Source organism: Hippocampus guttulatus, chromosome 2 (genome assembly GCF_054856545.1).
Source record: "Hippocampus guttulatus isolate MCC_2025c chromosome 2, RoL_Hgut_1.0, whole genome shotgun sequence".
In the NCBI taxonomy this organism is placed as follows: domain Eukaryota; kingdom Metazoa; phylum Chordata; class Actinopteri; order Syngnathiformes; family Syngnathidae; genus Hippocampus; species Hippocampus guttulatus.
The window spans coordinates 24,939,098-24,957,774 of NC_141262.1; the positions used below are offsets into that span (position 1 = coordinate 24,939,098).

At 44.4% G+C, this 18,677-nt stretch overlaps 1 long non-coding RNA gene across 2 annotated transcripts in view; it reads left to right on the forward strand.

Moving 5' to 3' along the window:
* The first annotated feature begins 1,628 nt into the window (after window positions 1–1,628).
* The window catches only part of LOC147209160 (uncharacterized), a 74,588-nt gene continuing 57,539 nt past the window's right edge, over window positions 1,629–18,677 (forward strand). Inside the window, exons 1-2 of one of the 2 annotated variants that reach the window (XR_015100299.1) lie at window positions 1,629–1,721; window positions 2,390–2,537. This is a non-coding gene — a long non-coding RNA (uncharacterized LOC147209160). Of the gene's footprint in view, window positions 1,722–2,178; window positions 2,275–2,389; window positions 2,538–18,677 lie in introns of those variants that run through there. The other variant, XR_015100298.1, reaches the window with a different exon arrangement.

Genomic DNA, 18,677 nt, shown 5'->3' on the forward strand with positions numbered 1-18,677 from the left:
CCCGGCTCGTCACGCCACAGGAGATGGGTCACATGGACAGTTATTGTTTGTTTGCACTATTTATGTCAATGTACAGTCTGTGGCAAATGGCCCCATAATGTAATCAGTCATTCCTGCTGTCCCGCTCTGCCGTCCATCAGGCTAATGACGATCCGGAACTGTGAGAAGTAAGGCGGCTGTGATTTCATTCCGGTGTCTGGAAAAATGTCAACAAAAAGAAAGAAATCGCTCTTCCAGGAAGCTCTCACTGTCTCCTCTCATTGGAGCATCCAATTCCTTTATAGTCATGCAAAAATCATGATCAAAATCCGTCATCTTAATCCTGGGTTGTCGGTACAAACACGTCAAATCTTGTGGTGGTGGTATTGGTGTTTTTTCTTTTTTTTTTTCCTGTCTGTCATAGTGCATTAAAATGCACGGACAGAGGAGCTGTAATTAGCGGGCAAAAATGAATCCACATGGCGAGAACGCAATTAAAGTGCTGTTTGGAGCACGTGGTAATCTTGTGTGACAAGGCTTACAATTCAATTAACCCCCGCTTTTTAGCACTTTGTTTCAACTTCCTGGGAGGCTCATTTGCTTTCAACTTACTTCAATTTCATTAATGAGGCCGCAGGAAATGTCCAGTTTGAGAGTTTGCTGGTGTTGGCGACACGTGAGACGCTTCGCTGGCCAGATAGCGCTCAAATAGGATCATGGATGATCTCGGATGCACGGTATAGAAAAATGCTGCGGCAATTAGTCAATATCCTGAATATCCAGCTAACCAGTATGCTCGTTGTCCTCACGAATACGACAGTTCAGCCCACTATTAGAACGACTGAAATGCAGTAATTGACTTTTGGCCCATGAGTGAGCAATTGAACCCTTTCATGCACCCTGAACCCTGATCACATGATACACTGTCCACTGTAGCCGCATAAGTAACATTAGTAAACCTAACAAATATTCGGGGTACTGTATCCGCACAAGTAACATGGAGTCGTCCTACCACTCTGCCAAAGTTGACCTAAGATATGCAGAAATGTCATAAAGTAGTGGAAGCTCGTGGTGGTGGTGGGGGGAAAAACGCAGTCATTCAACTTACAATTCTACTAGTGCACTGAATACTCTTACTCTCCATAAAACCCTTATGGAGCTTAAAATTTCTCGTACTAGTATCCTCTTTCTCCTCACTAATGGAATAGAACAACTACAGATTACTGGTGAGGCAAAAATGTGCACGATTTGACTGTGTGCTCCTAGCACTGCTAATGACAATTCGGAATGGGTCGAGTTAATATTTGGCGATTCACTAGAAGTACAAGTAGTGTGCAGATGTCAACTAGTTCACAGTTTTGCCTTTATTTTTTTTCTGCCCGTCCTTATGTGTCACAGACATGGGAGAAAATATATTACATTCGAGTAGGGACCCGTTATTAGTAAGAGGCTGTTGTACTAGTGCTAATTTTTGTAACATTTTTTTGTTTGTTGCCTTGCCGTATTTTTCTCAGATCAAATTTGTGCCTTGGTTGGGAAATAATGGTTAAAAAAAACAAAACGGAAACTTCGTGGAATCGTTGACGTCATCTCATCGCGTCTTCCTGTTGGTTGTTTGGCTAACTGCTGTCTTGCGGGCTGCGACACTCTTGCACTCAATCAGCGCTGATTTGGAGGAGGGTGGCTTCTTGCTCGGAGCGCAGTCAGTGCTCACTCACAAGAGCGAATCACCGACTTTCCAAGTACCCCACGTTCCGTCATTCAGTGCTATTTATTTTAATCGACTTCAACAGTCTTTTCATTGTTTTATCGTCCAAAAGGAAGTGCAAGCAAAGTACTGTGTCTCTAAAATGCTGACTCACCTGAGTGAATGAACACCTTGCTAATGCCATTAATCTACTATCGTGGTTGTAGTTTGCAGATTACAACCAAAATAAACAATTATTTGTCAGTGTTCCTTCCCCCATCCACTTAATTTGCATTTGAAGAGTTACTGAAAGCAGACATTTGGAAAAAATCGTCATGTGAGCCCATCCGATGTGAGTCCATTTTATTTATTTATTTCGGTGCCAGGATGACTATCGTTGAGTTCAACTGCAGATCATGACGACAAAGACTTGTCCTGCCACCTAACTTAATTTTAATTTAAAGTTTATTTTGAATGTGACGATTGGCTCGTTTTTTTTCATTCTTTTTTTTTTTTTTTTGGCCACCAGGAAGTACGTCTGACTACGTTGTGAGAAGGTTGTTGTTTTGCATCCTCATGGCCACCGCTTAGCAAAACTCCCCAAATATGTGAGGATTTCACTGCCGCACCTGTCTTCCCGACTCTGTGTTTATTCAAGTCATCACAGCATCATGCGCCATGTTTTTGACACAAAAAATCCTTTTGTCTGTCTCCCCCCCTCAGGTCAAACAAGACGCCACACTGCCATCTTGGATCACTTCCACTCGTAATGTGTGCATGCTGGCCAAGGGCAAGTGCTTCCTATGCAGTCCTGTCACTGATACCACATCCAAGAATTAGGGCTGCTTGTTTCCTCATCACTTGTCAAGAGGTAAGTGTCTGTGTGTGCGCATGTAAATTTTATCAAACCATTTGCGACAAGGGCAAGAAAGACTTTGATATCCGTAATTTTATCTTCCGGCTGCCTGGGGGGCGCCAACTTGTTAACAGGGCGATGGGTCCAATGTTCTTGCAGTGCCTCAAATTTTGCGTCTGCTTTTTTTGTAACGACACATCCCCGCTGAGGATGTGACAGGCAACCCACACATTTTCGGCTAATGGCAGTTTTGGGTACTTTGAAGTGGCTGCTTTAATTTGCTGCATGGTGCCCATCACATTAATGGTGGAGAAAGTTTTCCAATGATTTATCGTGGCCTCCCTTTTTTTTTTTTGGTCCCAAGAAAGTGGCATTTGAATATGGGCGTGTTGACTTTTTACGCAATCCCGCTTGTTCTAGTCATCAGTTTGCAGGGTAATGTGTGCGTTTTCTATTATTGTATCTTGTTAAAACACTACAAGTGAGCGCATATACCCGGCGCTGACATATTTGCAGAGTGCCGACACGGCACAATTTGTTTGAGTCGGAGCAAAGAGGGAGAGCGAGTTGAGCCCCCGAGAAAGCGCTGGGGCTCACCTTTTGTTATTATTTTCCGACGCAGTCTCTTTCTGGCCTACTTTGAGCATTGTTGAAGCGCACGGCAATTTAACGCTGTACGCTTACTATGCAAAGGTATTCGAGAAGGGGGGGATAGCCTAGTCGCATCAGTTGGTGCACACGACACCATAGAACGGTGTCATCATTCAAATTCTTTTTTTCTTTTCTTTTTTTCGCCCATCATGTATATGACATGGATTGGATTTGTTCATGTGAACAGTACAGAAAAGATTCTTTGTCTTTTTTTCCCAATCCAGCCCATGCCTATTTTGTATGTGTATGTAAATCGGATATGTGCTGGATTTGACGCTCTGGTTGCAATCATCTGGCGTGTATGTCGAATCGAGCAATGGTGATCGGAGGAACAGAAAAAAAGTTGCAAAATAAACCGTCATTAAGCTTCAACCAAAGTGTCACCCTTCATGCCATGTTTCTGCGGGCATGCGTGTCACTTGACAGATGCATTCTGTTGACCTTAGAAGCTGCGTTTAAGTCAACGACGACTGTTCATAAAAAGCTCTGATTGAACAAAAAAATCCAAATGGCTTAAATGCAGCCTCAGCACATACTTGATAAAACATGGAAAATAAATTTCTTTCACTGGCTTGATGAAAAAACTGGTACGGATTCATGACTTATTGACATTTGTTGATATTCTGTTTTATAATGGCATTATATGAGAAGGGAATGGGGGGGGGTATGAAGACTACAAACTATCAAAATAATTTTTAATCTAAAAAAAATAGGGCGGTGTCCAATGCATCTGTGTAATGATGATCTTTCACAAAGTGGCACGGCCAGAGATGTACACTGCAGCCCTCACAGTCCGGATTGTTATGGGACCATTTGACGTGGCCGTTTTTTTCGATTGGCTGTCACGGTCACGGCTTGTTTTAAAACCGCATAATCCTCCCTCGACATCACATTCCCTCAATAGCTGGCTAACCCCTGTAATTGGGAAGGCTTGAGTCGCTGTCATTTTTCTCCTGTACGTCCCTTCTGTGAAGAATGCCATTGGCTTTTTATTATTCGGCAGGTTTCCAATTTGCCAGTGTCAATTTACCGAAGCCTTTCTGCCTCCTTGACTGCCATAATCAATGCCAGCTCCAATTTTTTTGCAGCTTACTCAGACGTCAGCGTGGAGCGCGAGCCCCAAAATTTGCCGACGTGCCGAGTCCGTGCCTGACAACATAAACGCGGCGATCTGATCCCGCAATTTGCGTACACACGCGGAAGCAAATCCTCGCTTTCATCCTATATGTTGGCGGCCCCCCGGCCTACTTTGCAAATCAATCATGCGGCACAAAACGGTGGCTTAGAGTTTTGCAGATGTGTTGGGGGCAGCTGCTAAAATATGTGCCGGTGTGTTTACGGAGAATACGAATGAAGGTATCATACGAGTTTTATGGTTCCTAATAAGCCCCAAGGCGGGGAGCATTATGACTTTACACTTTTACAACCTCTGATGGTCTGCTCAGATGTGTGCGTGTGTGTGTGTGTGTGTGCGTGCGCGCTTATGCGTGTGTGTGTGCGTGCGTGCATGTGTGTGTGAATTAAACTGATGACAAATCTGGGGATGGAGTAACTGTTCACAGGTGGAAGGACTGAAAGCAGTTCTCATCGTGTGAAATGCGGAAGATGGTTTCGCTGGATACGATATATATTTGAGTTGGTAAAGAAAAACTCGGGTGCTACTCGTCTAGTTTGAGACAATTGCGATGCTCGTCAACAAGGTTCAACATGAAACAAACGGGCCATTCAAGCCAGAGCGTGTTATTGTCGTGCCCTCATTACGTTCACGGTGGATTCATGTGATTACTCCAAACAAGCCAACAGCTGCAGCCTTTTTATTTTTTAATGAAAATAATAAGTACAAAAGCACCTTTTTTACTTTTATCTTGCAACACATGCATTCTGAAAACTCATATTGCTTCCTTCGTCCAATTTCTATGAGAGGAAACGAAGTTTATTGGCGACTTGATGGGAGGCATTAAATGGCGCCTGACAAGTAATGTGCGCCCGCGTGTCCTAATGGATGGATTTCAAGGAAAAATCCTTATCTCACCCTCTTTGTGTTGCACTTCAAAGTTGCTGAGCGCATTGGTTTTCGGGTTTGTTATTCAAATTTGTGCATGCCTTTTGGCCCTTCATAAGCATATTAATAGTATTTTGTCACACAAATGGCCGGTGGTCATGGAGGCGTCATCAAACAATGAAATTGCGCCATAAACGCTTTAAAGTCAGGCAGGATGTGCTCCTAATAATGCAGGCCAGTAAACGACCCCCTTGCTTTTCAGCTGTTTGTCGCGGAGGCCATTTCGAGACCGTCTTCGTGCCTTCTGCGTCGCTGCCTTTCTGGATTTTCATCTAATTCTGGAAACTAAACGCATCCTGCGGTTTGATGAGTCGGAGAATCGTGTCGTGCGTGCTAAGATTAAACAGAGTCCGCATCAGTAGGGAATGATTAAAAAATGATTGTATTGAGAGGACGTTTTTTTTCCCATGCAAGCTTAACCGCAGAATGTTACACTGATTCAAATCATTGTGACTGTTTTTGTGGTTGTTGTCGTTGTTATTGAATTATAGAAAGAATTGAACCAACCTTACTGTATGTGAGCTCTTGGCCAACGGGCGAACTTTCAGCTCTGAGGAAACTGCAGTCTCTTGTTTACTTTCGACGTCAGCTTGTGGTAAACGTGCATGACGTCATGCTAGCCGTAACAGCGTCATCTTTGATCCCAGCACTTTGTGCCCTCTGTCATCTACTCATAGTTTCAAATACGACAGAACACAATACGACGCCTCCTTTATGTCGAGTGCAAAACAATGGAGAAGAATATTTTGTCTGGTTAGGATTTGTATTATCATTATTTTATATTTTCTGTCCATGCACCAATAATAGTATATATAATGTGTACTCGGAGTATGCTAGCTCATTTTTAGCATGTTTCCCAAAACGCAAGGTGACCTGCACCCGCCGCCTCTTTAACCCTTTGATGCACCCGTGACCTGATTACATGATCAGCTGTCCACTGTCGTAACCGCTGTCCCTGAAAGGGTTGAAGTCATCCGACGTTGACGTTCAATCTTTTGCAGAGAACAACTTTCAACTACCCCTGTCAAGGGTTGATGCTAACTTATCCCCCCGCCCCTCCGCCTTCCAAAATCGTTTACTTTCACAGCCGCGAACCACCGAAATGCTCATTTCTGGGGTGGCGCTGTGAGCTTCCAATCCCCATAACTGATGACACATTTGCGTCATCCGCAGAAATATTTCACCGCTTGATCATCCATTAAAGGAGTTAAAATGTGCTGAATGCTAAATGAGCCCGCACTTATTGACTCTGCGCGACAAGTTGTGTTGGCGTTCATTTATTACATTTGCAGCCGAGGACATAAATAAGTGTCACGTTTGTCTGATGGGGCTTCCCGGAACACAGCGGCCTGATAGAATCGATGGCTTTCTAAAAGCGCTTATACGAAAAGGGGATCAATGGGAGGGATCATTCCCACGTGTACACAAATAGAGCCATTGATGCTATTGAGAGCCCTCCGGCCTGGACGCTAATGTTGTGGTGGTGACGGCTGCTCTATCCGCTTCTTCCACTCCCCCCCGCCCCCCTTTTTTTTTGTGTGTTTACATCTCATAATTCAAGATGGAGCCGCCGCGATGGAACAGAAGACCTCGGGCTTAGAGTAATGCCCCCTGAAAGGCGGCGCTCACCCCGCCGCCACTACCGCCGACATCAATATTTCTCTTTGGCTTTGGCGACAAACTTTCCAAGCGCCGCGCTTGTCAAGTTGTTTGCGTTTGGCTTGCCGCTAAAACCTTTTGATTGCTATCTGTCTATTGCCGCGGCTTTTGCGTATTGTTAGCCCAGGAAATCACCTGATTCCCGGCGGTGCTGCGGTGACTTCAAATCCTTCCCAAAATGATTTTGGAATAGGAATGCAAATTCTTTTGAAAGACTTGTTTCTCACCCGACTTTATCAGAGCAGGGAAATGCTTCCGTGCGTCCTTCAGGAAGTTCAAAAAGACGACTATAATCTTACACAGTCAGCTGGAGTGTCGTGTACATGCTTAACGAAAATATTGCCACACAATCTAGCAGCTCCCCATGAATCGTAGATTTTTAACCCCAGTAACATGAACACAATTGGGAAAACTCGACCCTAGATTTATTTTATTTTTTTTGCAAAACTCTGCCTTTTTCTTCCATTTTCACTCCCTTCAGGCGGAACGGTGTTGCCTTATGCCGAGTTGTTCCAAGCTCATCATTCGCGCAAGCAAAAACGCACGTTAGCCCAGGGACGGTTTCAGCGAGATTTAACGCCGGCTGCATCCGAGATCGCGTACTCCCTGTTGCAGTGTGAGATGAGCAGATTTGAATTTACATGAAGATGTACGGATAGGGACGTTCAGAATGCCGCATAAACGCCGATGCAATGGAAGACGGAGGCGCCCTCGTATTAACTTATGCATGACAAATGGGAGGCAATTTCTCAGATATACTGGAGCACCTCGTTTTCTGCGGGGCGCTTCAAAGTGCCCTTCGGATCGTGGAATAGAAAACGGAATGGCACTCACTCGAGTGCAGAGCTCCCGCAACACCTCACACCCAAAATATTTTCTCCTTAGAAATAAAATGTAATTTCTGTGGTTAAAAAAAACAAAAAACATTTGGAGTCATTTTCAAAAAAGGGGCAGGATCTTATAAACTGTGCTTCCTCCTGTCCCTCCTCATTCCTGTTTTTACTGTATGCCCAATTCAGGGGGGGAAAAAAATGCATTTTACAAGTACTAAATTCATCCAGCTTTGCCGAGTCGACTACAGGAAAACTTTGCTCATGTTTATCAATGATTTCAAGTTTTAATCCAAAATTATTCACATGAACCGATGGCGGCCGCATAGTGTGAAATTTACGGTCACTTGTCTCGCAGCACAACGCAAAATATCACCTGAGCGACAGCTCCTAAACAAATTTGTGTCCGGGCCTGTTACGTCTGCCCCCGCCCATTACTCCCTCCCCTCTCACATGTACAATTATGAGTCGCTGTTGATAACACCCTCCGTTCGTACGGCTGTCGCAGACATTTTTTTCCGATCCCCGACTGCGCCCCCTCCATTAGCGGGGTGAAACTTGGGATTTGTCTCCCCGCCCCTTATGTTATTCTTTTTCATCTAAGAAAATCGGGCAGCTGTTCGGCGACCCGTCAAGCTTCTCTATTGTGTCTCCCTCTGTTGGTCATTGTTTTTATGTCTCCTGGACAGGTTGTAACTGTTTGATTGCTTTGTACTCGTGCATTTGCATCGACACTGAATTTGATTCCTATTCCATGAACATATCACTCTATTAGGGATGTGGCTGTCGAACGCACTAACTCCATATTTGGTGTTATTCTCGGAAAGCCGATGATGAGGTCGGACTGCTGAAATGAGACAGGTCCGAGAAAAATGCGAGTCGAAGCTCAAGTATTTCTTAAATGTGCATCTGTACAACTTTAAAATTAGTCACATCTCACCGAGGATGTATGGAGGGAATAATCTCGGAATTAACCCCGTCGTTTCTTGTGACCCGTTTTACTCAACCTGAGTCACGGCGCTCCGGGAGCCATCTCGTGTGTTCCCGCATTTTCAGGATTTGCCCGAGAATGCTGGGGTTGCTAGGCAACAACCCGAGAGGCCAGTTTTACAAACTTAACTGAACGTATTCAAGGCTGGAAAGTCGTGTTTATCGTATCGATGTTTTGATCCTTTATTCTCTCCTGTTAAATGTCGTCATAACATTATTGCAAGCGTTCCTCTCGTGCGTTTTATTGTGGAAGAGGCATTAAATAAAAAATTGTTTTGGTACACTCCATCGCATCGTTGGCTACCCCTATTAAATTCTCTCCAATTCACTCATGTAGGACAAGTTTTCTAATTGCCATATTTAATGTGTTCTTATTTAATTATTCTTTTAATTAATTTGTCACGACTAAATGATTACCGTAATGCAAGGGCTCTTGGCGTAGAACCGCGCCCACGCCGCCCCCTGTCACTCTTCCCCCTTATTGTGCTCGCTGCGGTTCCAATATGGAGCCTGTGGAAAAGAAATGGGATATTAAGGGAATGCCAACTATTCTCAGGTGGACTTACATGTTTTATGGGCATGCGAATGGCTTGAAAGTTTCAGTGATTGTCATAAAGTTAAAAAAAAAAAGTTTCACGAAGCACAGTATGCGATTTAAATCCATTGTAACGTAAGGCAGGCGGAAAGGATTATGGTGTAGTTTGTCCATCCTAAAGCAACACAACAGGTGTCCTGGCCGGTCCGCCGACGTTACAGCCGAGTGTAGTTGGGTGATTCGTCGTTGCCATGGGCGATGACCCAGCTGTCATTTACTGAGTAATGTGCCTGTGTACCACCCAGAGGATTCCGCTGCTGTTCGGGAAGTAATTGAGACTTGAAGTAGCAATAAGGATCTGCCAGAAATGTTGTACACTCGGAAGAAGAGACTGCGCGCGCGTGGCAGTGTCACAAGACGCTCATGTCGCTCACTGGCCTGATGGAGCGCCATCGCATGTAATCTGGGATTAATTACTGGAATTCGCTGCGCCGCCGCTGTCTTTCTCCTGGCGGCTCGGAGGCATGTGCCGCTTTGCGTGCTAATCTGGATGACGCGGGATTTGGATGGCAGTTGGGGGGGCAGTGGGGATTGAGCTGCAGGTTCAATGAAACCCCGCCCCCCCCAATCCCCCTAGCCCGATATGTCGGTTCATCCTTGGCACACCAGCTATATTGCAGATTTTGAAGCGACTGTGGACCACACAAAATGTCTGGCGACACTCAGCTCTTCTGAATTTCGTTAGTGATTGACATGCATACGTGAAAGGAAATTTAACAGCATTGTTTTGACTGTATTTTCACGACCATGCGGGACACTGTATTAAAAGGCGTCGTGTCAGTTACGGGTGCTATTTCTGTATTCAACACACACACAAAATGCATTGTATGATTGGACGCAGGCATGGTAAAACGGACAGTAGTTTAAAAAATAATAGTAATACGTTGGCCAGCTTTAACATGTAGTCTGCCGGATGTTGCTGCGCCGCGGTCGTCCTTGCCCGGACGGATAGATGGCGCAGTTTCATAAAACGAACGCACCAGGTGCCATGGATTAGTTGATCTTGAATTCTCTTGCGGCTGCTCGATTCCCATGGTCCTCCGCGTAGCTGATAGCTTGCAGTTTAAACTGTGCGTCGTTAGCGTGTCTCTATGTAGGTGCCATTTTCAAGATGTTTTTTTGCACAGTGCACATATTATATACTATATACAGCGACCGGGGGCGTACCTGTAGCGTCCTCTTTCACGCCCACCCGTCCCACTTTGACATCAATGAAAGCAGCATGTTGGCACAACATCAGTCAGTCAAGCGAACCCCTCATCAAAGCCACAAAACAACATTGACAGATTTTGGAGCTCGGTGCATATACAAGGCGAGTCGCATTATTAGGCGCCCCTGTCCATTTTGGAGAAAATGTCAAACTTTTAATTGCGTCTTATATCCATGAAAATATGGTAATTGATGATATTGAGCCCCATTTAAAATGTATAATGGCATTTGAAATTGTTTTGTCATAGTTTAAAATAGAAATTTGAAAAACTCCATGTTGCCTTCTTGTATACGAATGAGATTAGAAAAAAAATGCGGTTGTTACACTGAAATGCTGATTCATGGGGGACGGTTTTGTCAACGGAAGCTTTCACACAAGCTAAAAATACATTGGCGGGTCTAATGCAACACAACCACCAACGCACGCATTGGTCTGTGCGCCTCAGAGTACTTATTAGGTGCAGCTTGAAGGATGCACACTTCTTTTTGACAGCAGAAGAGTGAGAACAGGTATTTTCCGCACTATAAGGTGCATCTAAAAGCATTCCATTTTCTCAAAAGCCAACAGTGCGCCTTATAATCCAATGTGCCTTATATTCTGATTTCTTGGACAAAATCTTTTAAATGTTCTGTAAAGCGCTTCGCCACAGCTACAGCGGTTGTGTGTTCTGTAAAGTGCTCCATAAATACAGCTGTATTGTATTGTATTCCCTCTAGCGTAGCTCCCTCTAGTGGATGCACACCGCAGCCACTATTGTAGCTTCTGTTCTGTGTGCCTTATAAATGAAAACCGTATTAAAGTGCCTTATACTTTGAAGCACCTTATAGCGCGGAAAATATGGTACTAAGAAATACTCTTAGAAAGTGTGTTTTGGTCACTTTTGTGTTTCAAGCTTGTGGGTGGGTTACAGGTAAATAAAAAACGGTTTTCACTGGTTAATGTTTTTTCACCTGTCATGGGTTGGTCCCCCACCCCCGATAGACCGAGTTGACTGTAAAACCACAAAATGCAGTTCTCTCTGATGTGGTTAATTGTAGTAAGTGTCATAGAAGACGTGTGTATTTGTGTCGTCTGAAAGAAAACATACAAGAAACTTGTGGTCGTGAGCGAGTATGAGGCAAGTCGAGAAGCGTGACAGGGAGGGCCCACGCAGCCTGTCGAGCTGGCGGTGTTTACATTGAAAATATTTGCCTGTCTGGAGGATCTGAGAGGCACGAGATAAGGCAGCGACAGGTCCTGTCACTAGCAAAACCGTCTGTCTCCCTCCCACCTAAAGTCCTCTTTTATTAAAGGAACATTGATTTCTCTTTGCTGTTTTGATTAGCCCGCCACCGCCACGGGAGTCTCATCAAAACACATCAAATATTCGCTGCCGAGGACGTCTAACTGCGTGCGCGCTCGCTCGCCGCCTTGTTCTGTGGGATTCCTTCACCACAGAGTGGCAAACTGACTGTCAAAGCGTGACAAATACAGTCCAACCACTTTGGCCTGCCGCGCACCGGGCAACATGACCGAACACGGCTCGGCTGTTGGGCCAAGTGCGGGGTTCGGCAAACGGTTACCCAGCATCGGTGCATATGTTTTGCTACGATTCAAAAATTTGAGTCACAGGTGAACACCGTGGCAACGTCACAGACATATTGCCCAATCAAAAATGACCTTTTTTAAAGCAAACATGATGCCCCTCAGTTAGAGAGAGAGAGAATATTTGTAACTGTAATCTCACAAAAGCGAAGCGTGGAGAGTCCCCTAACCCTTAAAATAACTTCTTATTTTTTAATGTAAATTTGAAATGTTTTAAAGCATTGTACAGCACAGTTGCATTTTTATGTATGAAAAGTGCTATATCAATAAAGTTTGATTGATTGATTGATAAAGCAACCTATGCAATCCACTATTTTTTTTTAAGTTGCGCTGTGTCGTCTGTGGTTCAATAAAATAATAGATGTGGTGCCTTTTGTTCGTGTAAAAAGAAATTCACCATTGTTAATAATAAATCATATCAATCAAGCTCTACTTCTCTTACCACCCTTTATCAAGGCTAATCCATTTTCATTGAACTGCTGGTACTGATTCCGATTAAGGAATGCAGCTTTCTCAACAAATTCTGCCAAGATGGCTTGGCAAAAACAAAATGTCTGTCATGCAACTTACATTTTGAATCGACTGGCTCAATAATGACCGTAACGGATCGTTTCGTCGCATTATTTTTCGATGTGCACAATATTAGACATGACAGCCTCAACTGTTTTGGGGGACTTCTCATCCAGTTGCATTAATCTGACGCTGTAGCCGATGTTTTATTTATTTATGGCCTCACATAACCTTGTTTCCCTTTTCCTTTTCCTCCCCTGACTGCAAAAAAAAAACAAAAAAAAAACCCTGCCACTGTCCTTGCACCTGCTGGTATGTTTTGTGTGCATGCTTCAGTGATATTCAATGAGACACCTTGCCGGGGACTTGAAGTCTCTATGCGCACTTGCAAGAAACTACAGAGGCACAAACTACCTTTTATGAAGTGTCTCAGAAGGTACATCAGTTATTTTCAGACCAATCAAGTGAAATTAGATTAATTTCCCCACTTACTGATCTTTTGCTGCACCCTGTTGGGAATCGGTCACTTAATAAATGCTATGTTTTCACTTTTCAAACCACTTGCAAGACTTGGGTGTCGCCTCACTTCACTAATACCACAAAAGGAATTAGTCCAATCAATGTACACTCAATTAAAAATCAAAACAAGATGAAAAACGAGCGAAATTGTTGTTTATTACGCCCTCCCTCTGAATCCTCAAGCTGCCTGAGGTCTCTTTCGTTTGCTAGATTTATGCCCAGTTGTTAGCAAACAAGGGATTTGTTTTGCTGCGATTCAAAAATTTGAGTCACACCGTGATTTCCACCTCGTTAATCACGCCTTCTGGTCTCCGATTGGTTGCTGTTCCTCGGGGCACGCCGCACACGCCCTTTTAGCCTCATCCGCACCAATTCCAAACTTCCAGGGAACATTCACTGACCCTTTATCTTTAACCCTCGCTCCAATAACAAGAGTGACCAGCAGACTGCAGTCTCAATTGAACTATTTAATGAATGCCAGAAAGATTGACGCACATCCATGGAGCTTGACACTGTCAGATGCTGAAGGTCTCCCAATTTTTATACCTATTCTTATCCTAGCTTAGCGGTGCCCACGTATGAGCATAGCATAACCGAATGAACGTGATGGTAACTTCCTATGTGTGGCTCTACGGTCTGAACTGGTTTCAACTGATAAATTTGCACGATCAGAAAAGCCAAGCAAGGAGAAAGGTCACAACGACCAAGCTCGAGTGGCCTATCACAATGTATGTGTCGAAGAATGTCAAAGAGTCCTGATCTAATAATCCCCCTGTTTTAGTGACTCTAAATAACCCCCCCCCCCCCGCACCACCACTGCTGAAATGGCCTAATAGTTCATTCCACTCTCTATTTGTTTATTTATGCAAAAATCATATTTGTACACGTGGTCCCCTCCAAAGCAATGTTGTTTACAAAGCCACGCCGCCCACAAAATGCCCCCTCAATTTCCATTGGCGTAACCACTTAGTGGCTATATTAAGGGCCCAAAAGCTGTCCCACCCTACTGTAAACCCTAAAAACAATGACAAGAGTGTAGTTTGCATCCCAGCTGCTGTTTTCTCCCGCCCCATGAGTGTCTTTGAAGAACTAATTGAGGTGCTCCCGTGTCAAATTGGGCAGGATATATATTTATTTTCACATTCTTCGTAGCCAGATGTTCTTGTGATGAGAGGATGAGGAAGGAGCGATGAAGAGCAAAGTTAGCCCCCTTTCCGCTCACATCTTACTGAGAGATGATTGTGTTCCCGCTCCGGGCCACTATCGTTTTCCCAAATTTGTCAAGTCTGGCTGCGCGGTTGGCCTACGCACGCTCGCCGGGCCTCTTGGTGATGCTGAGGCAGATGCTCGGGGCCCGCAGAGGGAGCGTGTGTCTGCTCTAAAAAGGCTTAATGAATGGGAGCCGCCTGTTAGTGTAGACGCCGCCAAGTGCCGCAGCTGCACAGGCGCCCTCCCCTTCCACCTGCAAATGCTCGCGCATGACGGCTAAATCCGTGACAGGCGCCTAAACCAACAAACGTGCAGTACGCATCCGGAGCGGCCATCAGAAGGGCTTTGTCCCGATGTCGGGTGTTCTTATGGTTGGGATCATTTCAACAGCTCGCGTGCTGAATTCTCCCCTTTTCTGCTCGGTTGGCTTCATTAGCCCGAATGAATTTATTTCTCCTCATTGTCCTACCGAAGCTCCGCGGACTGGCCTCATTGCAAACCGCGGTCGAAATCCAAACGCTGCGTTGTCAGTGCCTCATCGGTCCTCAGAGTTGGAATTGATGTCAGCCCTGTCCCCCTTTTGATATTTATTTTTGATTTTATTTCCGAAATCCTTTCCTCCACCCGTTTTTCTATTTATTATTCTTCCATTATCTTTCAGGCTTTGTCTGGGTTGTAATGGAGGCTTCGAGGAACAGGTGATGGGGCTAATTAGTCATTAGTGAGGAGATTAGGGTCCCAAATGACAAGCGCTTGCTTTACAAGGTCATAATTTGATTAAAGTCACCACAACTTGACGGGAGAAGCTACTCTCAGATGATTAACCCATCCCGCCCCCATCTCCATTTCTGTCTCTGCTTCTCGCTATGACATTAAAGTATTTTATGTACGCATGCAAAGTTCTTTTGCTATACAGTGGTAACCAGCTCATACTCTTTATCAATCAAATCATCCAGCCATGTAATTTCTGATCTGCTTCTCCTCACAAGATCCGCTCCTCAATACCAATTTTGATATCCGACAACAATACTGCTGCCTCAAAGTCCAATTATTTTTTCACTAATATGTGGATGGAATTTGCTCTATACTGACATCTAAAAACACAACGTTCAACTCAAAACAACTGCTCACGTGACAACAACATTGGCACATGGCAAGCGACAGCTTGTCCATCCGTGCTTTGGCATGTTGCACAAAGTGAATTTGTGTATATATGACATAGTTTGGGTTTATACATTGGATCCGCCTAGTCCTAATCCAAAACAATCCAATACTCAATACCAATCCAGTGGATTGGATTGTACCATCCCTAAAAATACCTACAGTCATAATAAAATCATGAATAACCAAACATCATCATCTTGGCTCTCCACACTGGAACGTCTCGGACAGGATACTTCCGTATCGTCGCGATACCGTCACGGTATCGGTGTGTTGACATGTGCCTTGCCAGAGACATCAAGGGTGTCGAGGCGAGTAGGGCAAATCGCAAGCTCATCTGGTGAAATTTGAAGCTGATATAAGCCCATGAACATACTCTGTGCTATCTAATTAAAAATGGCTGAAATCTGGTGGATTGAGGAGAAAAATGTACCCGCCGGTCACCAACGCAAGCGTCAAAAGGCGGGAAAGCATTGTGCTTGTGCGTCGCTCCTCGCCTCTCTCTCCCAGTCACCTTGTTTTTGTATTGTTTACTAGTCACTGTTCACGGTGATCAAATATTGATGGCGACCGGTAACAGAGAGAGTGTAACCCCCGCCTCAATTTTTAATGCATAATATGGGGCCGCACAATGTGCTTTGCTTGACTTTAGTGCATTCCAATGGAGAAATGATTCCCACCGGATTAGAATTTGGTATATAAATGTGTTTCCATGAGGTCCTGTGAAAGCCTCGCCGCAGATAAAGAGGTTGTCAACCCGCTCCGCCGGTGGATTGTAAATATGCCAAAAATCGAAAGCGAGTCAACGTTTTCTAATGTGCATCCTAAAATGGCCCTCTGGAGCAAGTAATAACCTGAAGAATGAAAAAGATGGCAGGTGGCGGCATGAGGAGGCTGCGAGAGTAGTGGGGAAGAGGCCGAGTGAGCGATATTGAATTCGTCTCGTTTAGGTTTAATAACTAGGCAGGTGAGTGGGTGTGGGTCATTTTAAGGCGTGGTTTAGCCACGAAAAGGGAGACAGCGTGGTGTGTACGAGCTTGAAACAGAAAGGATGTCCAATGGTTTGTCACCTCAGAATGACCGCTCTCGGGCCAAGTCCGCCAGTCGTCCCTCAAACGTCTCCAGTTGGTCCAAAATGCTGCTGCCTCCTAACTGGAGCCCGTAGGAGGGAGCACATGATTATTCCGGCTTCCCTTCATGGGCTCACAGTACAATTTCAAGTTCATTTTGAGATACCTTTATTTGTTTTCAAATCTTGAAATGGCCTCGCCCCATTTTACTCCTGTGTGCTTCTGCACCCCTACGCACCTGCCCGCTGACTCGGGTCTGCGGACCAAACGCTGCTGGATTAAGCGGCACCTCGGAGAGCATCAAGTATTTTCTTTTGCCGGTATTGCCTCTGCAATGACCTTCCGTTAAATGTTAGGCAAGGCCCCTCCCTGTCCATTTTTAAAATTTGAATGAATAGCTTGTGTTTATTCTTTGGCTTTGGATCCAACATGCGATTGACAGTGTTCTATTGTTTTCTGGTGTGTGTTAGCATCATTCATTTGTGTTTTATTTTACCGTTTTCACTTGAGACATAATTTTACTGTGTAAAATGCTTTTTTTTTTTTTTTTCAGCTGAGGCTTTTGTCAAAGGTGCTCAATAAATAAAGTTGTATTGTATGATATTTTTAATGCCACACGCCTCCTCCTCCTCCTCCTGGATGCGGCATGTGATCCTCTCCGAGAGGGCTCCCCCCTTATCTCGACCGTATTGGTCATTGGGATCACCAGTCCATTACCTTTAGTGGTCTCAGCCTTACTTTTGTTGAAAGCCTCTCCGTGTTATGCCCAGTATCAATACGGAGCGGTGGAACCGCGGTCTCCTGTGACTATCTCTGAGGGCAGCTTTGCTTTTTTTAGACGAGCACACGGTGCAAGCCGGGGTCACTTTACACGGAGGAGCGCGCTATGAAACTCCCATCCATTAGTCATGAAATAAGAACGCCAGTGAGTTTAATGATGGCCTTTTTTTTGCCTGAAAGTGGCCTTTGGGCGGCTCAGTGATCCCGCCCTTGAAGAGGGCACTTCATGCGGTTCACAAGAGAGGTGAAGGGGGCAGATGAATCACAACGGGGTCATTAATGGGACACGTGGAGAAGCAGCGGTTCCTCTCTATCGCACAATGTACCGGTATGCTAATCTCGATGCCAATGTGTGCGGCTCTGGAGAAATGGAAGAGACCATTGCGCAAAAAAAAAAAAATATTTAAAAAGTTTCAAATTTTGCTCTTCACAGGAACATGAGTATGTTATTCAACTTGAGCATTTATTTTGAGAATATGAAAAAAGGTCAAAATTACTCGGATTTATATATTTTTTTCCAAAGCTGTACATAACACACAGTATATGGCCTTGCATCACGCGTGCATTACTGACTTTTGCCCTTTTACATTGCTTTAGTCGAAAATGTAATGGCCCCTTGAACTTTATTTTGTTACTGGAACCTTGTGATTTCTCCAAAGAACTATTGTACTGAAGGAGCATTATTATACCCTATATACGATTTTTATTTATTTATTTTACTGATATCCACGTCAGGGTTATTTAGTAAAAACGTTAGATCTGTTTTGTTTGCTTCGAGATGGACCCAATGCCCCTTGTTTTCGTTGGTCCGCTTTCAGCAAAATGGACTGACGTGCACTGGAAAAAAATAGAAATAGTTAGACATGCATACCCCATCTCGACCATTTCCCACAAGAAAATAGAATTGGGGGATGAAAAAATAACTTCTATTACTTCCTATTGGGGCCGGCCAACCGCACCCCCCCCCCCCCCCTCGTCACTGAAAGCAATCATTTTACAATTGATTTTCATGGCTCAGGGAGAAATAATGGGAATTCTTTCTAATATAGAAATGTATGTGTTCCTTTTGGTTAAGCAGAATGGACCATATTTCAGGCCTTGTCAGTTAGAGGGCAAAAAAATATTTCGGCTTCCTGGCTCGGCTTCTTTGTCTCGTCTCCTGTCCCCGCGTCATCTGGAAAACGATGTTCTGTGATAAGAGAAGACAAAAGAGGCATCAACAGGAAAAGAGTTGTCGCAGGGGTGACCACCACATATTTTTATTTTCATTTTTTGGGTGGGGCTCCAGTTTCCCCCCTCCATTCACAAATCCAAATCCATCCCCA